General features: G+C 43.1%; 1 long non-coding RNA gene across 4 annotated transcripts in view; it reads right to left on the bottom strand.

Moving 5' to 3' along the window:
• Window positions 1-23,734, bottom strand: part of LOC116149631 (uncharacterized) — a 135,438-nt gene extending 111,704 nt beyond the window's left edge. For 2 of the 4 annotated variants that reach the window (XR_010378484.1, XR_010378483.1), the window contains exons 1-2: window positions 23,077-23,734; window positions 22,427-22,635 (exon numbers count right to left, since the gene is read on the bottom strand). This is a non-coding gene — a long non-coding RNA (uncharacterized LOC116149631). The remainder of the gene's footprint in view (window positions 1-22,426; window positions 22,636-23,076) is intronic. The other 2 variants (XR_010378485.1, XR_010378486.1) reach the window with 2 other exon arrangements.
• Window positions 23,735-24,236: the final 502 nt, after the last annotated feature.

Below are 24,236 nucleotides of genomic sequence, written 5' to 3'. Positions count from 1 at the left end.
ACGTCCCTAAACTGCAGTGCAGAGTTTTCTCTGAGAAGAAACTGAGCATGTTCCATCCCCATAATCGCAAGCTCCCAAGTACAAGACATCAAGTTAATGATTAACCCACCAAAGCATTTATTTGGAAAGACAGGCAGGGAGACTAATGACTTCACAGATTTCAAAGACTTTCACGAGCCCCCTGGACTTGCCCACATTCTGGAAAAGAGGGATACGAGCTGGGGCATTTCCCTTGGCAAGAGCCCGGAACCACTGCATGGCCCAGCTGTCCATCCCAGCGAGGGGTGTCGGTTCCAAGCACGGAGCACGCAGGAAAGGGTTTTCTCCTTCGCAAGCAGTTGTCTTTTTTCCTGGCAAACGAGCCAGGTGCCAGAAACTTTACCCAGATGGAGAGGCAAAGAGATGAGAGGAAGCAGAAGAGGGAGGGGGGCGAACGAAGAAAATAGAATCATCAGAAAAAATGAAAGATGGAGTCAAAATGGTTACAATTTAAAACCATTTTAGAAAAATAACATATTTTTCACAGCATTTAAAGCCCCTCAGACCTCAGAAAAGGCACAAGCCTACAGGGAGGGGTTTTCCCCCAGCCTTGAGGCTCCTCACCCAACCGCAGAAAAACAATAAAGGGATTTCAAACTCAGAAGTTATAAAAGTACACGTGCTTGCGTGAGCCCTGTTGCTGGCTGGGTTTCATTTCTTCGTCTAAGCAGAAACTGCTCTCATAAGTTACCACCAACCCCAGGGACTCCCCACCAGCATGCTCCCCGGGGCTTACGTCATTTTGTGCCTTCCTTACACCTGCTTCCTTCAGTTTGTCACACCTCCCTCTCCCTTTAACCTTAACAATGGAGGCACCTTTCCCTGATTCCTTAATTAAATCTTATTTTCCCTTGCAACTATCAGGAAAAAAAACAAAGTCATTTGGGGTCATCTCTTCAAAGTTGAGAAGCCTGAGCCACCCATCTGCTCCTGCTCGTCAAAATTCAATCTGCCAAGTGCTGAGTTGCTTGAAAATGTCCTGTTAAGTCATTTAAAGACGTAGCTCTTCATACATCTAGCAAAGCATAACCTTAATTTGGGACCTATGCCTTGCCACAGTCACAGAACCTCTGCACAGAATGTTTTCTTTAAAAAATAAAATAAGCTCCCCTCTGAGTATGTTCTCATCACCCATGTTTCACCTTCATATTTATTTCCTTAACAAATAAAGCATTCTTTCACCTCATGAGCCATGGAATCTTCTGCAACAGTAAAGGGTTTTTTTTTTTTTTAATAATTGACATAACATTATATAGTTTCAAATGTACAACATGATTCAATACTCCTACAGATTATAGAAGGATCACAATAAATCCAGTTAACATCCACCATCATACGTAGTTACAAAATATTTTTTCTTGTGATGAGAACTTTCAAGCTTCACTCCCTAGCTACTCTCAAACATGCAATATAGTATTAACTATAGTTCTCATGCTCTACGTCACATCCCCACAACTTATTCATTTTATAACTGGAAGTTTGTAACTTTTTGACCCCCACCCGCACACCACCTCACTCCCTGCCTCAGGCAATCACCAACTTGTTCTCTATATCCATGAGCTGATTTTTGTTCTTTTGTTTGTTTGTTTTATTGTTTTTTCAGATTCCACACGTGAGATCATAAGGTATTATCTTTTTCTGTCTTCACTGTCACTCAGCATAATGCCCTCAGGGTCCATTCATGTCTATGCAAATAGCGGGATTTCACTTTTTTTAATGACTGAATATTCTATTACGTGCCTATGTATGTATAAGTGTGTGTAGAGATATATATATTCATTCATGATGAGGGCTATTTCCATATCTTAGCAATTGTAAATGTTACAATGAACACAGGGATGCACTTATCTTTTCAAGTGTTTTCATTTTCTTCAGAGAAATAACCAGATATAGTATTGCTGAGCCATACAGTAGTTCCACTTTTTTTTATGAACTTCCAATATTTCCCATAATGGCTGTATCAATTTGCATTCCTACCAGCAGTGAGGACATAAAGGTTGCCTCTTCTCCACATTCTCACACTCATTATTTGTGATTTGGGTAACAACCAACATTCTAACAGATGTGAGATGATATCTCATTGTGATTTTGATGTGCATTTCCCCGATGATCAGTAATGTAGAACATCTTTTCATGTACTTGTTGGTCATCTGTATGTCTTTTTTGGAAAAATATTTATATCCTCTGCTCATTTTTTAATCAAATTGTCTGGTTTTGCTATTAAGTTGTATGAGTTACATATGTTGATTATTAGCCCCCTACCTGATAAGATTTGTAAATATTTTCTCCCACTCTGTAGGTTGCCTTTTCTTTTACTGACGGTTTCCTGTGCTGTGCAAAAGCTTTTTAGTTTGATGTAGCCCCACTTGTTTTTGCTTTTGCTGACTTTGGTTTTGGTGTGAAATCCAAAAATTCATTACAAAAAATCAATGTCAAGGAGATTACCACCTATGTTTTCTTCTAGGAGTTCTATGGTTTAAGGTTTTAAGTTCAGGTCTTTAACCCATTTTGAGTTAATTTTTGTGTACGATGTAAGACAGTGGTCCAATTTCAGGCATTTACATGTGGCTGTCAGTTCTCCCAACACCATTTATTGAAAAAACTGTTCTTTCCTCATTCTGTATTCTTGGCTGCTTTGTCTCAAATTAATTGACTATATATGCATTTATTTCTGAGTTCTCTATTCTGTTCCATTGATCCATGTACCTCTTTTTATGCCAATACCATGTTGTTTTACTAGAGCTTTGCAATATAGTTTGAAATCACGAAGCATGTCGCCAGCTTTGTTCTTTCTCAAAATTGCTTTGGCTATTTAGGATCTTTTGTGTTTCCATACAAATTTTACGACTGTTTGTTCTATTTCTGCAAAATACAGATTTTATAGGGATTGCATTGAATCTGTAGATTGCTTTGGGTAGTATGGATATTTTAACAACATTAATTCTTCCAATCCATGAGCATGGAATTTCTTTTCCATTGATGCATATCTTCTTCAATTTCTTTCATCAGTCTTTTAATTTTCAGTGGTTAAAGTTATTCCTGGATATCTTATTCTTTTTGATACAACTGTAAATGGCATTGTGTTCTTAATTTCTGATAGTCTGTTATTAGTATATAGAAACCCACAGATTTTTGCATGTTGGTTTTGTATCCTGAAAATATACTTATTTATTAGTCCTAAGTTTTTTGATGGCATCTTTAGGGTTTTCTATATATAATATCACATCATCTGCAAATAGTGACAGTTTTACTTTTCCCTTTCCAATGTGGATGCCTTTTATTTCTTTTTCTTGCCTTACTGCTCAGCTAGGGCTTCCAATACTATATTGAATAAAAGCGTGGACATCCCTGTCTTGTTCCTTAGAGGAAAAAGTTTGTTTCTCACCATTGAATATGAAGTTAGCTGTGGCTTAACCTGTATGGTCCTCATTGTGCTCAGATATGTTCCCTCTATACCCACTTTGCTGAGGGTTTTTATCATAAATGGATAGCGAATTTTGTCAAAAGCTTTCTCCGCATCTATTGAAATGATATGATTTTAATCTTTCACTTTGTTAATGTGTATCACATTGATCGATTTGCAGATGTTGAGCCATCCTTACCTCCCCGGGATAAAGCCCACTTGGTGGTGTATGGTACCTTTAAATGTATTGTTGAATTCAGTTTGCTAATATTGTGTTGAGGATTTTTGCAGCTATGTTCATCAGAATATTGGCCTATATTATTATTTTCTTATGGCATCCTTGACTGATCTTGGTGTCAAGGTAATACTGGCCTCATAAAATGGGTTTTGAAGTGTTCCTTCCTCTTTTTTACTTTATATATTTTGAATGTTTGGGAGAATTCACCAGTGAAGCCACCTGGTACTGGACTTTTGCTTGTTCAGAGGTTTTGACTACTGACTATCTTCTTACTAGTAACCCGTCTGTTCTGATTTTCTACTTCTTTATGATTCAGTCTTGGTAGGTTGTATGTTTCTAGAAATTTATCCATTTCTTCTAGGTTGTCAAATTTGTTGGTGTATGACTGTCTGCAGTATTCTCTTATTATTGTTTATATTTCTGTAGTATCTGTTGTATTATTTCCTCTTTCATTTGTTTTATTTGTGTCCTTTTTTTCTTGGTGATTCTAACTAAAGGTCTGCCAATTTTGTTTACCTTTTCAAAAGACCAGCTCTTAGTTTCATTCATCTTTTCATCTCTGTTTCATTTATTTATGCTCTGATCTTTGTTATTTCCTTCCCACAGTAAAAGATATTTTAAAGTTAACAGATCACTTGCAACTACAGTGCCTTATAGCATGTTTCTATCCTTCCTCGGCAAGCATGTAGGATTACCAGAATTAGCATTTTAAGTGTCAGGTCCAAGAATTAGACTGTCAATCTCTACGTCACATCTTTGACACAATCATTCATTTTCCTCTTTTGTTGAGAGCTGCTGACTTGACAGTGTCTTCTTTGGGCATCTCCATCTAATCCACTTGCTTTAGAAATCCACACCCTTGTCTGTCAAATAATCTAGTACACAACATTACCCTACAACCTAGGCCCTGAATAAATGCCATTGTAAAGCGTGCCCTTACCAGATGGTGACTGCTAAAATTTTTATCACATTCTTCAAAATGACTTTCAAAGAATCATTTTGTGAAACAAGTTGAACATTATCTACAAAGTTTTCATTGTGTTTCTGGGAACTGTGTACTTGTTCTCACTAACCATTCTGTCAGGTGAGCTCAGCTGGGTTAGTTTCTGCAAAGGCAAAAGTTTTGCAGGTTTCCTCTCACTGTGGCCGTTGGTTCTGTACACACAGCTTCTCAGCTTAGTGAGGAGGGGCACAGGTTCCCACTGTGTATCCCCTTGATTCAAACCAGACAGAAAAGTCAGTTTCTCAGGCATCAATTTCCTCGTGGCAAATGAGGGAGTTCACTACACGGTCCCTTACTTCCTTCATGGGTCTAAATCCTGCATCTCTGTGATTGTGACCATGACTCCAAAAGGACACCTTGATAATCATCAACCCAGCTCATGATCTTAGAGGCTCCGCAGCTTCCAGAGCCTTCTCTTACAACCTACCTCATAGAAGCTTCATAACACCCCCATGAGGCAGGCAGCACTGGCAATTTTATCCTCACTTTGCTAATACTGGCCCTGAGCCTCAGAGAGTGACTTGCCCAAGGCATCACAGCCATGAATAAGCAAGACCTTGACTCAAAAACCAACCTAGAGGGGGAAATGGGGTAGGAAGGAATAAATTTGGGAGTATATTTGCAAACGGTAGCCACTATATATAAAAATGGATTTAAAAATTCTTCTATATAGCACAGGGAACTATATTCAATATCTTATAATAACCTTTAATGGAAAAGAACGTGAAAATGAATATATGTACGTATATGTATGACTGGGACATTGTGCTGTACACCAGAAATTGTCACACTGTAACTGACTATACTTCAATTTAAAAAAAAAAAAAAACAAAACCCTAGTTTTAAAGTCCCAGTCTGGTGCCCTTTCTACTACAGAGTAATGTTCCTCATAAAGTTTCTATAAACTGCCACTAAATTAATTGTTAAGAAATTCTCATTCTCTACTATACACTTCTCTATAAACTAATCTGGATAGTATCACATGCAGGTGTCATCATTCTGAGATTTGTGTCCTGGAAAGTTAACATTATTTCCCTTAGGAAAGCTGACAGTCCAGTACTGACATTTTTGTGGACCACAAAGGCTGCAATATCCGAGGCTCTGTCATGAGCATTTTCTTGCTCAAAGGCTCCAGAAGCCAGTCTTTGTGAAACCAAGGGATGCACTTAAATAGCTGATACCAGAAGGTAGAGGGTCTAGAAAAGAAGTACAGGGCCGCTGGGAACTCCTCCCTGGGAGTATCAGAAAAGGCGTATTAGCTTCCCGGGGGTGCCGGAACAAAATTCCACAGACTCGGGGGTTTCAAATAACAAAAACTTCCCCGCTCAGTTTTGAAGGCCAAAGGCTAAAATTGGTGTCAGCAGGGCTGTGCTCCCTCTGAAGGTTCCAGAGGAGACGACTTCCTTGCCTGTTCCCTCTCCTGGTGGCTCCGGGCTCTCCTTGGTTCATGGCAGCACAACTCCAATCTCCGCCTCTATCTTCACATGGCCTTTTCTCCTGCATGATTTCATTTCAAGACCCTTAACTGTTTAAGATTTGCAGATACTAACTACCATATACAAAATAGATAAACGACAAGTTTCCAGTGTATACAGGAAACTATATTCAGTATCTTGCAATAGCTTACAATGAAAAAGAATATGAAAAGGAATATACATATGTACATGTATGATTGAAACATTATGTTGTACACCAGAAATTGACACATTGTAAGCTGAATACGCTTCAATTTAAAAAACAAACCTTAACTAATATATCTGCAAAGACTCTATTTAACTAAATTACATATGCAAAGACCCCCTGTTAAGATTTTGACATCTACAACAGAGAGGAAAGATATCCTAAGAGGATTCAGGATCAAAGATATGGAAGAAGGCAAGTCCTGGGTATCCAAGAGGAGAGAGACACCCAAGTGGAGCTGTAAGGAAGTTGGAAGGATGCTGTGTTGGTCTGCTCAGGCTGCCCTAATAAAATGCCAGACTAGTGACTTCAACAAGGGACATTTATTTTCTCAGAGTTCTGTAGTCTAGACATCCAAGATTAAGGGGCCATCAGGGTTGGCTTCTGGTGAGACTGCTCTTCCTGGCTCGCAGACAGCCACCCTCTCGAGGTATCCTCACATGGCCTCTCTTCTGTGTGTGCACAGAGCTCTCTGGTGTCTCTTCCTCTTCTTATAAGGACAAGAGTTCTCTTGGATTAGGGCCCCATCTGTATGACCTCACTTAACCTTAATTATCCCCCTAAAGGCCCTGTCAACCAAAGACAAATACACTGAGGGTTATGGCTTTAACATATGAATCTAGGAGAACACAATTCAGCCCACAACAGATGATCTGAGGCCAAATCAAGATGAATCAGGACTACCAACAAGCCCAAGGGGTTTGACCTCTGTGCCGACGATGGTAGGAAGACGCTGTATCTTGAAAGTGGTTATGGAAAACGTTTTCAAGAGAGGCACCATCCTTTTTCATTTTCCTGGTCCATAAACTAAGAGCTATTTTCTAGGAGCCCTTCCAGACTAATAGACCGTGATTACTGACTGCATTTTAGAAGATTAGTCTCTTAGAATATCTTGCTCTCTCTCATATATGGCCTATGAAGCAATTATGTCACCAAAAAATAGATAATTTTAAGGACCACTGTTTTCTATTCTTAAAAGGTTAATGATTGAGTAGCTTCCACCAAGAGCTCCAAGATCCTGCTAGTTCTTAATGTCAATCAGACATTAAGACAGAGTAAGACGTACCTGGGAGATAAAAAAAGAAGACCAATAACTCTGGTATGGTTGGCTTGCACCACAAGAATATCTGGGAACATTTTTCCAAGGCCTTACTCTTATCTAGTTTCCAAAAGAAATCGTGGTCTTTTTAAACTCCCTGCTCAGTAAAACATGAACTGATGAGGAACACTGAATTCCATAGGGCCGGAGCTGGCAAGGTGCTTCTAAAATCACTCATTTTTGACTCTTTCACATCACAGACAAGGACACTAAAGCCCTGAGATGTGCAGTGAGGGGCCTGAGCTCCCAGAGGCACTTATTTGAGATGCTACTTGACACAGACAAGACACAAGTTTCAGAGGTCCGACCTGTGAAAATTGAAACTACTCTAAAATTTAGCCGGAGGGGTGCAAGGGGGGTGTAGCTCAGTGGTAGAGCGCATGCTTATTTAGCATGCCCAAGGTCCTGGGTTCAATTCCCAGTACCCTATTTAAAAAAAAATACACAAATTAATTATTTAAATTAAAAAGTAATAATAATAAAAAAAAAACTTAGCCAACATCACATAGTGTGGGGTATGTCCCAGCCATTGTTTGAAGTCACTGTTGCACATTGAGGGGGCACAGGAAGCACCTGGGGGGCTTGTCAGAATGCAGAATCGGATTCGGCAGGTCTGGGCTGGGGCCTGCATTACTGACCAGCCCCCCAGGCCCTGCTGATCATGCTGGTCTGAATATGACACAGAGCAGCAAGGTTCCAAGTGCTCTGTAAACATGAACTCTCATTTCCCAAAATAAGCCCGTTACTGTCACAGGTCCAGGTACCGTACAGGTACTGCTACCACTGCGATTCGACAGAGGAGGAAACTAAGACGCAGTTAAATGACTTGCCTTGAGTCAGATGGTGGGGAAGGGCCACAGCCAGGATCTGCACCCAGAGGGCCAAACTCTAGCCTGTGCCCTTAACTACTCCCTCACCCTGAGGTTCTCAAAAGCAACCCAAGATCATCCCCGGGCTTATACAGGTTGACCTTGAGGGCTGAGTCGTTAGGACTGTATTTTATTTTACTTTATTATTTTTTAATTGAAGTATAGTCAGTTACAATGTGTCAATTTCTAGTGTGCAGCATAATGTCTTAGTCATGCATATATATACATATATTCATTTTCATATTCATTTTCATTAAAGGTTATTACAAGATATTCAATATAGTTCCCTAGGACTGTATTTTAAATATGTAGCCATTAAAATAATAATCACAAAAACTAGGAGAGAAAAAGTGATGGAAGTGCTCATGATAAAACATTAAGTAAAAATATCAGAATACAAAATATATCAGCCTAGGCCAGGCCCTCTGATTACCTGGCCCCATCATTCAAGTAAGTACAAGCCAACTCATTCATGCAAGAGCAGGAAAGGTCTTCCCTTCTCTTTTGCTTCCCTCTCCCAAAAACCATCTCAAGGGAGACTTCACTCTTGCCCCGAATCCCCAAGAAGCACTAGAGAAAGTGGGGCCTTGAGGGAAAAGAGGCTTCAGAGAGAACAAGTCACAGTACGTGGGAGGAAGCCAGCCTGTGGCTCCTGGCATCCACAACTTTCTTTTAGTCATTCAACACATATCTACTGAGAACTTGTGCCTCATACCATACTAGGTGTTAGGACATGAAACACAAAAGCCCCTGCCCTCAAGATTACATTCTAGTAGGAGAGGCTGACAATAAAAAAATAAGCATAATAAATAAGCGTATTATATACAGCATGTTAATAGATGAGAAGTGTTACAGAGGAAAAACGGAGCTCGGGAGTGCTGGGGGCAGCAGACTGCAGGAGTAACTAGGGTCATCAGGAAGAAGCGATACTGGAGAAAGGGCTTGAAATGAAGCCCGTTAAGTACACACAAGTCCAGGGAAGAACGTTCCAGGCAGATGAAACATCAGGTACAAAGACCCAGGTGGAAACAGATCCCACCTGGAATGTCTGAGGAAAATCAGAGGCCACGGAACTGCAGTGAAGGAGTAGTAGGAGAGGACGTCAGAGAGGTCATGGGTAGGGGAAAGGGCAGGACTTACAGTGCCCTGTAGGCCTTGGTAAGAACTTCTGCCTTGACTTGGAGGGAAATGGGGAGTCACTGAGGGTTTGGAGCAGAGAAGTGACATGATCTGATGATGTACTGAAGAACTGAGCTGGCTGCTCTCGGGAGGGATGATTGCAGAGAACGGGGACAGAAGCCTGGAGACCAGTTACCAGGCCACCACACTACCCCACGCAAAGGGGCTGGTGGTGGATCAGACTAAAGTGGTAACAGTGAGGTCGTGAGAAGTGGTAATAAATTCTGGATCTCATGATTTCCCCAAGAGTGAGATGTAGAAGGGGAGGGGAAGAGAGGAGTCAGGGATGTTTCCTGCACTTCAAAGGATGAAGCTGTCCTTAACTGATACGCAGAAGACTCTGAGAGACATGAACTTGAAGGAAAGATCCACGGATTCAGACATGTGAAGACGTAGAGACACGGAAGAGGTGGCTGGCTGTGTGAGGCTGGAATTCAGGGACAGATGAGGACCGGAGACGTCCAGGTGGGAGCTGTCAGTGTAGAAAGCCAGGAGCCCAGATGAGGCTTCCAAGGGAGTGAGTCAAGTTGAGGAGTGAGTCAAGTCGAGAAGAACAGGGGTTCTGAGGTCCCAGCCTGCATGTGTCCACGGAGAAAGGAGGAGGCAGCAAGCGTCTGGGAAGAAGTGGCCAGGGACACAGGAGGAAAACCAGGCAACTGTGACATCCTGGAAGTCAAGAGAAGAAAGTGTTTGCTAGAAGAGAGAAGAATGAAGGGGGTCAACGCTGCAGAAAGGTCAAGTAAGATGCAGGCGGAGGCTGAGCTTTAAATTTAGCAAAGTGGAGGCCACGGGCAACCTTTGCGAGCAGTTTCAGGGGAGTGAGGAGAGGAATCTCTTTATCTACCAAAAGGATAGGAAATCCTCAATGATAAGAAAAGGAAAGGGGCTCAGTGCCTGGCACGAAGCCTTCAGGGAGGGAAAGAGGAAGAAGTAAGAACCTTTGGCATTGAAGGGACCGACTCGTGTGTCAGCCAAGTAGAGCTGTTCTGTGTGTGCATAAGCCTTTATTTTCTCATGACTCAACAGATTATGCTGCTAACTTACTGACTCTTTGTTCTCCCTTCAACTTGGTCCTGAATAAAGCTTAATCTTTTAAGTGGAAGAGAAAAAAAATCAAAGGTCACCTACCAGCAATTAAGCCATCGCTCACATGAAACCTGGACTTAATTCATTACAAGAAAGGGAGGCTTGCCACATTCTCCTCCCACTTGAGAGTCATTGTTCCAACAATGGATTTTTGCTTTCACTATTGCTGCCGCACCTTTGGAACAATATTGGGAAACCCACGCTGTTCTTTCTCAACATTCAGTCCAAAGAGGCCAGAGTTCTGCGTTCAAGGCCAAACTGGCTCATCACGATCACACACTCCGTCTCCCGTACAATCATCCCCGATCCCTGTATTCCTGCCAAGGCACCCATTCAGAAGTGTCTTTTTCCTCCTCATACAAACCCATATGGGGAAGGGAGAAGCGACGTTATACTTCAACCTATCAGAACAATGTCTTGTTGACTCAAAAATGGGAGATCGCCTCAAAAATTCCAACTCATCAGCAATGACCAAATGCTTACTTCACCAGTTGAACCGGAAGATGCAATATTTTTCTAGGAAAGTACCTCAGACATTAACATTATCCTCTGCTTAGTTTCAACTTGATGGAAAGAACTATCATTAACTTCTAGGACTAAAAAGTAAGAAAATTTCAGTGAAACCTCATTATTTCAGATCCAACTGCTTTGAAAATAACAGTAATTAAAACTTGATTGAAGATTACTTTTGTAGCAATTTGAAAAGGGAACAGTGCAAAGAAAATTAATAACATAAACAGTGTTCAGGAAAGATATCTAACCTGCTTAAGACATAATGTGTGTCAAATATTATCTAACTGTTAGAGGAGACCTATCTGTACACTATTGGTACAAGGCGGCAGTACATACACTTACATATGATGGATATGTGGTCATGAGTTAACTACATCATTCCCACCGTTTCTGTCAACTTAAGGTTTTATCATAATTACTGATGCACATAAGCACACGGGTGTGCGCGCGCGCACACACCCCTGCAACCACGCAAGTATATACAAACAACTTACCAACCCACACATTTTATCTGCCAATGCCCACACCCCGCCAGCAAGTAGGTTTCCCAGATAAAATAAAATAACCGAACTTTTTTTTTGTCCACAGTAACAGCTCCCTCTATCCCTGAGTCTTAAATGGACTTCTCCCCAAACTGCTTTTTCACAATTATATAACTGCAATTTTAGGAGTGTAAAATTAAAAGGAAAAAAAATGTTATTTCTTGGCTAAGAAATAACCTATAAAAGAGATCTGCCTTTTCTCCATGCCTGAAGATTTCATCACAGAGCAGAAAGGATCAGATTCTGTGCTTAATACATCAAGATTCATCTACTAAACTTAAAATAAGTAAGACGCTTTCTTAAAATATTATTTTTAGATGGGTTGTATAAGCAAGCGGCAAAAGATGAAAACTGAAGGCAGTCCTTCACAAGATGTAAGTCTGAGAGGCGTGTGTTAGGAATGTCATCAGCCCAAGACCAGCAGATGATGAAATCTGACAGATTGGCTGGCATGATTTCCCCAATTCTGGGTGCTTGTCTCATGCAATCTGCTCCCACGGGGCTGAGCCATTGCCTGGTTCTAAAAACACCAACCACACACTCACCACCTCCAATCCTGGAAACTGAAGAGCTCTACACTGCAGTAAACATTTGTTCTCTGAAGTTTTCTTTACTAAACTTTCAGGACTCAGACTGACCACATGTGAAGAGTGTACCAAATGCACAACATTCAGGAAATTTCCCCCGCTGCTATCCACAACAGTCCAAAACCATTTGTTCAACAAACATCTCTTGAGCACCTGCTGTGTCCCAGGCCCTGCGGCAGCTACTAACCATGGGAAGCTAAATCAGAGACCCGTTCTCCCTTAAAGGAGGTGGATGTAAATGTGAAAAAATGATGTCACGAGTGTGATACCAACAGTGCAACAGGAGAAAAGGAAGGTGGCACGATCCGGTTGGAGAGAAACCACACTGGAGAGATGATATCTGAGCTGGGTTCATAAGGATGAGGAGGTGGTGGCTGACGAAGGAGGGCAGAGTGAGTGTTCCCGACACAGCAAAGCCCTGAGACCTCTTTGGGGAAGCAAAGACCTAGAACAAGGGAGAGAGCCTGGAGGAGATGGGGCTGGAATGACAGGCTGGGCAGGACAGGGTCTTAATGCCTTGCTTCTATTTTATACAGAAACAACAAGGAACCATGAATGCTCTTGGGTCAAGAAAGAACAATCAATCAAGTTACCTAAAGATAATCATGGTAGTTTGGAGGATGCATTGAAATGGGGTGAGGAAATCAGGACCTGAAGTGGACCTGGGGACGTGCAAAGAGAGAGGAGGCAAGAGGTATTCCCGAGATAAGACGGGCAGGACTCAGGGACCTCTGGGTGTCAGAGATGAAGGAGGGAAGGGAGCACGGATGAATCCAGTGATCCCAATGACAGTGACAGATGAGACAGACATCAACAGATGACCCAACAGTGGGAAAGCAGGAGGAGGAGCACGTTTTGGGGAGGATGTCTGCTCAGCACTGGCTGTTCAGCGGGCTGCCTAAGCATGGTGGGTCGGGGAGGAGGCAGGGCTGAACAGGTGGTGGGGGTCAGGCAACGCTAAGGCCAGGTGTCAGTGATTCTGGTTAAGGTCAGCCAGTCTGAAAACAGGTGATAGAGACAAGAGAGAGACAGTGGCCCCAAAGCAAATGGATGTGACAGAATGATCTGGATGTTGATATATTACAGCTACTTGTATGGAAGAGCTTAATCCTACTGGATAGTGTGGATCTCAGATGCAGGCATCTGCAGTTAGCTAACTCAGGCGCCACTCCCAATCTTCTTCTTCCTAAAGTCAGGTCTTCATTTTCCCAGTGTCTCTTTTGGAGGTAGCAGTGCAGCAATACGGGCACTCTGCTGGGAGCCTCTGGGAAAACCCACTCCTCTGATCAAAGAAACAGAAGTGCTTGGTGCATCCCCTTGTCTGCCTTGAGCAAGGACGTGATGCCTAGAGGTTCTTGGAGCCAGCCTGTCACCCATGGGATGACAAAAAGCCAATACATGAATGATGGGGAGGTGAAAAGACAGAACACTGTCCAGCCCTGGACTCTTAGAAAACTTTTAGGCAAGAACCAAGAACAAGCAGTATTATGAGAAGGGAACGAGGCTACAGATGAGGCCAAGAAGAGGGACACGCATTCTAAGGAAAGGTTGAGGATAGAAATGGTTCCCTGCTGTTTCCCCAGCACAACGCCTGGTACACAGTGGGCACACACCACACATTTGCTGAATCTATTGCTTGGAGAGAAAACAATCGGAGCCACTCTACTGGCCTGAGCACTTTTTCCAGGTCCGCTGGCAGGAGCAGCTCTGAAGGCCTTCCGACTCAGGAGCTCTACACCCCTAACGCTGTGAAGGACAGTCTCGCTTTCAGAGACCCACAGCTCTAAAACCACCCAGGACTCTTTAGGGGACAAAAGTCATCTTGCAAGGGGATGTCTACTCAGCCTGACTCAGAGGAAAGCCATGGACCCATCAGGATCTTTGATCATCTGATCTTTCAAGCCTGACAAGACAGGAGTCTCAGAATACCTGACTAGGGGTCGGTTTTGTCTGTGATGACCAACTCCAAAGGCAGGAAAGTGGGCATCGGACAAGAAAGGACGAGCCAGCTTCACACTTCCAGGGGAAGCCATCGTGTGAGGTGGGGCTGCTTCAGCGAGCTTTCTGGGTGGAGAAAGACGGCCCAGCAGCTGGAGAAGGCCCACGGCTGGAAGAAACTTGCCACCTGAAACGTGTCCATAGAATTTCGCACAAAACCTCACAGCCTCCTAATTTTACTGCAGCTTTTTTTCCCCCTGGATCCTCCCTCCCTCCACCACCCATCCCTGCATGGCTCCTCCCTGCACAAATTCAAGAAGGAAAATAAATCTAATGACTGTATATGGTCTTTTTACAAAGAGTAGCAACCCCCCCATACATATACATATATATATACACACATATATATGAAATACACACATATAATAGAATCACATGGAGAAGGAAATAAAATTAAATTGCCATCAAGCAGTGAAGGCCTCTGCAGCAAGTGGGCCCTGCTATGTTTCCAACATTGAGACGAAATTTTCTATCATTTGAGTAACACCTAAATGTTATACCTTAAGAAAGAATGACATTTTCAAATGTTAGTTTTGTACCTGTAATTCCAAGAGGGTCCTACCAAATTATTGGAGAAGTCAAATCTACTTTTCAATAAACCAAGTATGAACTCCAGTTAAAACTGCGTTTAACACTCCAGTGGCCTCAGCACACGTGACGTAGCGGAGGAAGCCCTAACAAGATACAGCGCCACCTATTGACCACACACTAAAAATACAGTCTTACTGTCCATTTTAGCGTATTCAGGCTGACAAGCTGTATGGCATTAAGGCGTTATAATTTCATACGAATTGACCTTTAACATTTTTCCAGATTTTACTGAAGCAAAAAGGGGGATAAAAAATTATAAAACACTGGCAAGGTATTTTGCCTCATTTCATTCTTGTAATGTTCTTTCTTATCACCTCTACTGTAAGAAATTTTGTGAAATATTTACATTCACTCACTGGTTCATTAAATACCTGTTTATTGGGCACCAACATGTGTTACCATTACGTGATAAACAAGACCGACCTGGTTCCTTGTCCTCTTAAGATTATAATATTTTTAGAACCTGACCGTTTCTCATTACCTCCACCATAAGCAGCTTGGTCAAAACCACCTGGATTATTCCAAAAGCCTCCTCCCTGGTCACCCTACCTTCTCTCTTCTGCCCCCACGTCTCTTCACAACAGAGTATAGAGGGAGCCCTGAACCTGAGTCAGATGAGGAGCCTACTTTCGTCTTAACGCCCAAAGCTTCCATCTCATCCAGTGTAAAATCCAGAGTCATTACTGCATGAGATCCAGCATCGCCTCTCTCCATCTCTAACCTCTCCAAACCCGTCAGCCACACCAGCCACACCAGCCACACCATCCTCTCTGTTCATTCTCAAACTTGAGGCCTCAGGGCCTCTGCACTTGCTAGACCCACTGCCTGAATGCTCTTCCCTCAGGCACTTACATGACTCACTCCCTCAATGCCTTAACTCAAATAGCCCCTCTCGACCATGTCTCATGAAACTACAAGACCCCACCCTTCCTGGTTGGCAGCCCTCATCCTCCCTGCCCCGTTTTACCTTCCTCTGAAGTACCTGTCACTGTCTGACACCCTCCCTACATGCAAGTATTTGCCCGTTTGCTGTTGTCTCCCTCAACTAGACTCTGAGCTCCAAGAGGGCAGGGCCCTTGCTTTGTTTACTGCAGAGTCTCCAGCGCCTGAAACAGCGTATGTCCTACATTTGCTGAATAAAAGCCCTCTTCTCCTGGGTCTCTCTCTCCAGGACCCCGGTTCCTGAGGATGGGGAACGCGCCAAATGTGGGATGCCTGGGATGCCCTCACACTGACCCTCAGGACCGGGACAAGGAAGAGCTTTCCCTCCATATGTCTGGGGGTTAGGGCTGGCGTCATGTGCATAGAACTCGCGCAGTCCTGCCAGGCTTCACGCTGGGCTCTGCGCTCAGAGGGCCCTGTGCTTGGTTTAACGCTCTGCAGTTGCCAACGTGAAGTTCCTAATAGTTATTGAACAAGGAGACCTACATTTTCTTCTTGCACTGGACCTCACAAAACTATGTAGCCAGCCCTGTTTTGAGGATCTGGGGTAAGAGATGTCTCAGGAAAATAGCACACGTAGACCAGCCACTGAAAGGTGGACAGTTCTCACAATGCAGGACCCTTCCGGCAGGTAATGGCCACCAGCTCTTCCATCAGCTTGGTCCCTGAGACATACGGGATCTTCGCTCTCTTCAGACAAGGACAACTAAACCCTTCGGTGAGTCATGGGACTGTTCCCAGCAGTTCTCTCCTCAGCACCTTCCTCACCCCCAGATCCCTCTCCCACCAGGCCACAAGCTGGAATTCCCCACCACCGGGGTCAGTGTCAGCAACTGGCAAGAGAGGCCAGAGCGTGTTCACACAGATAAGCAACTCCTGCAGAGCTTATATTTAAAACAAACAGAAGAGCTCCACTCCAGGGGGGAAAGGAGATTGTTTGTGGTGTCAGCTTAGAGGCTGATGGGAGGGGAGAAAGGGTACCGAGCCCAGGAAAGAGCAGATGCTTAGGGGTACCTGGTGCGAAGCAGGAGCGGGTACGTAATCATAGGGAAGGCATGTAAGATGCCTCCGAAGACTTTGTCTCAGCTCAAGAAACCAACAAATGGCTCCTCGTGCCGTCCTGGTCCTGGCAAGAGACGTGGCCGGGCAGCCGGCGTTCCAGCTGACCCCTGCTGGCTCCCGAAGGAAACGTCTGTGTGCTCAGAGCTGGCAAAACCTAGTGGGGGTTTTTCCAGAATGACGGATGCACACACAACAAGCCAGATTCCTGGGAGTGGGGGAGGTGGTTAAGACATGGGGAGGGAACACTCTCAGACCTCTGAACAGAGTACTTACCTAGTGATCCCAGTAGAAACATAAAAAAGGAACAGAGCAGCTCACATTTTTAGAGGGGGCTAGAATGGTACCACGGCATCATCTCTTTGGATCCCTTAAGTACTGACTAGAAGGCTGCAGTTTGCAATCGTTGAAGAGAAAAAAGAGGCACTTTTAAGATACTTTGCCTCAGTTTTCTCCTCTCCTCCCTCCCTGAGTGAACGCAGTCATGAGAAGTAGCCAGATAAAAAAGGCTTTTACCTTCAAAGCAGTTACTAGTAAATTCTTTAACCAGCCCCTAGCCACATCAAACATAAGGTGAAAATTAGATTTCATCTTTATTAGATCCAAAGGGATTTATCTGAAAAGAATTCCGCAGAAAACTGTTTAAAACTTTTTAGTATGGAACAAGAAAATGTACGTAACCTTTTCTACAACACAGGGATTCATTTTTGTCTCCTTCCTCAAGTTTTCTAAAAAGTCTTGCCTCATTTCCATCTGAAAAACAATTTGATCAATACAAATTGGCATTTCTCACTCCAAAAAAACTTTAATAAACAAAGGCATAAAGATTTGTGTTTCTAGGACAAGACCTGTTTTTAAATATATTGGGTAGACTAGCAAGTCTATACCTACCAAAAATCCATCCTCCCATCAATAGTATAAATATACACCAGAAACTTTGTGATGTTTCCTTTTAAATTTCCCTCCTTCATGAGCTGTAGTGATTATATTCAATCTAGCTGTATCCCTTCCAATGCTTCTGCAATGCTCACTTACAGATCCAATCAATCAACCTGGCCTTATTAGGTGCTTACCAGATATTCAACAAAAGTACAATTCAGGCCTGAAACTAACACAATATTGTAAATCAACTATACTTCAACTTAAAAAAAAAGTGCCTTTCAGACTCTGTCCTTAAATTTATAATACAGAGAGAACACAATTACATAATCAACAATGTGGTACAACTACTTTGAGAATTCAAGGGAAAAAAGCCTGGGGTAGATGGAGTTTAGCGGATGAAAACAGACTTGAATTTGTTCTTGAAGGATGGAGAGGATTCAGATGAGGAAAAGGAAAAGGAAAAGGAAAAAAGAGAAATGAGTGGTGTGGGGGAAATCTTTCAGAGAAAGACCCATAGAGACAAAAACAAAAACACAGGAGAGAGATGTTTGAGGCCCAAACTTTGAATATTAAACCATGTTTACATCAAGGTGAAGATAAACTATGCCTTTCCTCAGGTTTAAAAAAAAAAAAATTAAAAGCAACATCTAACAGAGCAAAAGACAAGGTCCTGGGTTCAATCCCCAGTACCTACATTTAAAAAAAAATTTTTTGTTTTTAAAGAGCAAAGGAAGTTCTTGTGACAGGGGAGGCTTCTAGCAATGTTTGGAGATATCTTTTGTTAGGAAGTCTCACTTTTTGTCAGGAAGTCTCACTTTTCACACTCCTGTGAAACAGAAAGTAAGCAAGCCAGAGGCAAAAACCCCAGGGAGAACTGGTGAAGTGACAGGCGACTCACCTCGGGCTCCCTGAGATAAGCAGGCTGTGGTACAGGATAATCTCACTTCTTAGTGGTAGTGGTTCTCAAACTTTAGGGAATATAAGGTATACCTGAGTACTCTCCAAAATGCGGTCGCAGGCCCCACCCCCACCCCTCAAGACGCTGATTCAGGCGACCTGACTAGGGGATTGGGGTGGGGTTAACAATCTGCATTTTAAACACCACCACCCCCAGGCAGGTGGTTCTGATGCAGGGGATGCTAGGACCACCCGCTGTAGCACCCTGTAAACTGCCTCCCAAACCGTCAGTGAACTCCGATGCAAATCCACAAGTTTCGGGTTTAGTTCGGTAGGACAGCGGGTGCTTCTGGCATCCAGCTTTGGAACAATGTCTGACACAAATGAGCTTATTTATAAAACAAAAACACTCACAGACATAGAGAACAAAACTTATTAGGTAAAGGGGGTGGGAAGGGATAAATCGGAAGTTCAAAATTTGCAGATACTAACTACTATATACAATACTAACTACTATATATAAAATAGATAAACAAGTTTATACTGTAGAGCACAGGGGACTATATTCAATATCTTGTAATAACCTGTAATGAAAAAGACTATGAAAAGGAGTGTATGTATCTGTACGACTGAAACATTATGCTGTACTGCAGAAATGGACACAACATTGTAAACTGTACTCCAATTAAAAAAAGAATGCAAAAAACGAACAAAAAATAATGCCTGAGCTGCTTCCACTTCTGTTGTAATCTTCACCTAGAGGTATTCAATGTTCACATCAAGAAAGAAGAATGTGAGAGATGCTATTATGAACTGAATGTTTGTATACCCCCAAATTCAAACATTGAAGTCCTAACCCCTCAACATGATAGTCTTTGCAGGTGAGGTCTTTGAGAAGTAACTAGGTTTAGATGAGATCAAGAAAGCAGGACCCCCGTGATAGAATTACTTACCTTCTGAGAAGAGAAAGGGCATCCAAAGCTCTTTCCCTGTCTCTCTGCCCTGTGAGGACACAGCAAGATGGCAGCCATCTGCAAGCCAAGACAGCCCTCACCGGAAACTGAATCTGCCAGAACCTTGATCTTGGACTTGCCAGCCTCCAGAACTGTGAGCAATCAATGTCTATAATGTAAGCCACCAGTCTAGGTGTTTTGTTATAGCAGCACAAGCTAAGACAGATGCCCCATTTCAAAACTGAAGAGTTGGGGATCTGCTATGAAAAGTGGCCAACACACTCTCCTTGCTTGGCCCTGCAATAAACCTTTCTCTGCTAAAAAAAAAAAAAAAAAAAGAAAAAAAGAAAAAAGTGGCCAAAAAACAGGTTCCCCCACGTCTTTCCTTTTCCCAGCACAATCTGTGTCAGGGGAAACAGACAAAGCTTAAGCAAACAGGTTTTTGTTAAAATATGAATCATCTTGGACCTCAGCCGAATTTATAACTGGAACTAAGTCTGGCCATTTTTGTTAAGCGTTGGTTATAAATACAAAAGGCAGAAACCTTTGACTTTCTAGATGGAAGAGCAGACTGTAACAGCTATGGCAGTTCCTGTGGTTAACTGGAACCAATGATGATGGATTTGGGGTGGGGAGACAGGACGCCACGTAGGATGCCACGAGCACAGGCTGCCTGAACCAACTCACTCATTTAACAAAGGCTTTCTGAGTGCCTATCATGTGCCAGGCTAGAAGGTTCCAGCTAGGGACAAAACTGGCCACGTTCTCCCCATGTTCTGATAGGGAAAAAGAGAAGATAGTTTCAAGGGGTAATAAGAGAAAAGACACTGAGAACTGGGAAAGAGAGTGACTGGGAGGTAGGGAGTAGCTACTTTAGACAGGATGGTCGAGGAAATGTCTCTGGGGGGCTGACATTTAAGCTAAGACCGAAATGTCGAGAAGAAGCCAGGCTATAAAAACCCAGGGAAAGAACAGGCGATGAATGGAGCTTGGCATGTTTGAGAAGCAGGAAAAAGGCCAGTGTGGCTGGACCACGTGAACGAGAGGGAAGAGAAGCCGGGAAAGTAACCAGGATCCCAACGGGCAGAGACATCACTGCTGCTGGGAACAGTTCCACAGTTAACACCCCTGGAGGCACATCTTTGGTTTTGTGGGTGATTGCCAGGCTCTGCCTTACACACGGACCCAGTAAAGTAACAGATCTGTCAGGCTGATGATTTCAAGCTTGGGAAGCCCTCCTCTCCCCCCACCCCTCTTCTCCTATTCAAGATGCCTGACATTACATCTAAAGGCAGGCTCAAAGCTCTGGCTTTGAAGCCAGACAACCCAGGCTTTAGGTTCACCTCTGTCACTTTTTAGCTGAGCCCTGTTCTTCACATCTGTAAAATGGGGGTAAAACGAATACCTTACTCATAGGGCCGCTGTGGGCGCTAAACGAGACAACACATGTAAATCATTTACTATGGCAGCCGACACAGAATAGTAAGTGCATACAAATGCTAGTCTTCTCCAAGAAGCTTCATTTCATTTCTCTAATTTAAGACGTTGATGCAAATTCAACAGAAAATCTCTCTGGAAAAGTCATGCTGTAAATTGTTATTAGTCATTTGCACTTTAGTGTGAATGAGTTTACAATTCTTTCTCCAAAACCCACAAAGTTGGATGAAAGAGAGAGAATATGAATGAGTGAAATTCCAGATCTCAGAGGAACCAAAGGAAGGAAGAGAAAACTAGATGGGTGAGGGGGCCTACAGCCTCTGAAATCTTCAGTGTTTACATCCTTTAAAAACTATTTATAAAATAAAAGAATCAAGCCTTTACTTTGCCTTTCCAGGACAAACTGCATTTCATGGTAACCAAACGTTAATGAGAAAAGTTTCTCTTTAGTATTCTATCTAAGCCATAAGAAGTTATGATGGAATTAAATATTATCATTAGCAACCTCTTACGAGCCAGTGGGTCAAGGTAACGACCATCCAGGGCTGCTCACGTAACAGAGAAGCAAGCATTTTGCGTCTCCTGATCACAGTGTACATGCCATCACTCAGGAGGTATTTCTACCTTAAACTCAAGTCCAGACCTTTACTCTAACTACTAGTTTTATGGAAATACAGAGAAGACCGAGGAACAGATCAAATATCAAGGGGAAGCAATCGGCAAAACCCAGGCTATGAAAAACCCTCTTGGATAAATTACTCAGTTTCTTCAACAAATAAATTGCAAGGAAAAATAAAGAACACGAGGGGAAAACTGTCGATTAAAAAGAAGATTTAAGAGGCACCTTGACATATGGACTTACCAAAAGATCCTAATTCAAACACATCAGCTGTAAAATTAAAAGCTTATGATAAAAATCAGTGAAACTTGACTGGATATGTGATAATATTAAGGAATTACTGGTCAATTTTTAGGTGTGATAATGGTACTATGGTTACTTTTTAAAGAGTCCTTATCTTTTAGAAATATATAGTGACATACTTACATACTTACATGTTTGTTTATAGATATTTATAAATACATATACACATGTGAAATATGTATAGTATCTGAGATGGGAGGGTTTTTTAAGAATAACACAAAAATTACACATACTCAAAATCAGAATGATCTAAAAATAATTTTCTAATGGTCCTTAAGGTTACTGTTTCCCACACACATTTCACTGGTAACCAAGGGCTCTACGAATTAGAGGCATTCAAAAGCTTCAGACACGGGGCATACTAACTAATAATGATGATGACTAACATTTCTAGATAATCTATACATCGACTAAAACCAGTTCAGGAACATGCCCCAGCCAGGAAACTGATGCCGTCGCACTAAATGGAAAAAAAAAGACGACGAAGATAAGACAAGAGTCACTCACCATGAGTTACATTTCTGTCTCCCCCAGCTCACTGTGCGCTGAAGTTCAGGGAGCCACGTTTTATTCACTTTCCTCTTCCGGGGTCCTAGCAGGAAGCCTCGTACTTAGCAACATAACAGATGATTAAGTGAGGAAGAAGGTAAAACCCGGAGATACAGTGCGAGGGAAGCAGGGAACAGGAAGCTGAAGCCAATCAGCTTGGGCTCAATCTGGAAGAAAACCACACAAGAAAACTACGTAAGAAAATTAGCAACCAAGGGATGTGTTTTACGACTTTAAACTGGTTGACTCTTTCCTACCCCATGAGCCAGGCACCCTCTGGTGAGTCCGGAACTCAAGGACCTTGAAGGAAACCACACTTATACCCACAGAGGGCAGCAAAGAGCTACCGTCCTAAGAGAAGCGGAAACCACATCAGCAAAGTGGGGCCCCAGCACTTCCTGCTGGGAACCTCCAGCCTTTTCCATCAACTGTTTACCTCTTTAACTAGGCAGAGAAAAAGTCTATAAGGAGATTTTTGGAGGAATGTTGAAAAGCATGAAATCAGCAATGTGAAAGGAATAAACATAACTGCGACAGAGTGATAGGGGATAAGGTAGAGTATCCCATGTGGAAAGATTTTCGTATCAACATCCTGAAAACCTACTTACCTAAACCTCAGTTCCAGATCATACTGCAGTTTCTCTCTCAGTGCATGTGTACCGCCACGTAACTGCATTTCAAAGCCGAATTCTTAGCACCGCCCTAACTCAGCAAAATTATCTAAAAGCACTTTGTGTCAGTTTGTTACTGGTGGCCTCCTCCCTGGATTCCTTGACGCGTTCTCCAGCCAAGACCGTAAGGGGCAAACACAAAAATCTTCTGACGAGGCGCTGAGGCCTTGGGAATAAACCAGTGTGCAACAGGCTAACCACAGAGCGGCTTACGCACAGAACTTGCAGCAAGCCCTTCCGGAGTGGGACCGGTGGTGCGGGCTCCGGTTTGGAGCTGGGCACAGGGGTTGGGAGCAAGCGGCAATATCACTCCCGACGTCCTCTGCAGAAATGCACTTTCCCTTCTTCATCTCTGGTGCGCCGGCGCAATCTCTTCTTGCTTATTGTGATGTTAGTCGTGAACTTTAAGAAGCAGCTCACGCGCCTTGATTTTACTCTTTCCCTTTATCCCGCCTTCATTTTCCACAGCCTGGACGTAGAAGTGTCAGAGTCAAAGAGAAAAAAATGAGACAGCTCAACCACAAAGACGTGACAATCTTCGGAAAAACGGCGAGACGAAGCCTGCACTTACACTGGAGTTCCAGAACCTTCCAGCGGCTTGGTTATTTCTCTCCTTGGGTGGGAGCTGATTGGTGGGTTCTTATGCAAATGAGGGGTACTGAGAGGTAAGTTTTGATTGGTGGGTATACTGAACGTGAAAGGGGTGTGTCTGAAAGAGAGAGGGGCAGGGATGAACGTTCCCCGCCCATAGTCCTCACTCAGGTCCGGGGGACGGCAGTTGTTATGCAGATGAGGTATGCTGAAGGATGAATGCTGATTGGTGGGTTTTGCAGAAGGCGGAACTTGTTGCTTGCGAAGGCTTGGCTTGCCGGAAATAGTGGTAGGATAGGAGAAACCAGCCTCCAGTTAGCATAGCTAAGGTTGTTTGTATCTATCAATCAGCTCCTCCTCCTCCTCCTTCCCCATAAATTTTTAGGCTCTGTCTTAAGCATCCACTGCCATCTCGTGATAAAACTCTCCCAGGACCCTCTCCGAGAGTTGTTAGACATCTTCACTGGGAGACAGGGACCTGGGACCCTTTGCTGCAGTGCTTGCAC

This window comes from Camelus dromedarius, chromosome 30, assembly GCF_036321535.1.
Source record: "Camelus dromedarius isolate mCamDro1 chromosome 30, mCamDro1.pat, whole genome shotgun sequence".
NCBI classification, from domain to species: domain Eukaryota; kingdom Metazoa; phylum Chordata; class Mammalia; order Artiodactyla; family Camelidae; genus Camelus; species Camelus dromedarius.
This window is presented reverse-complemented; position numbering and strand designations above follow the sequence as displayed.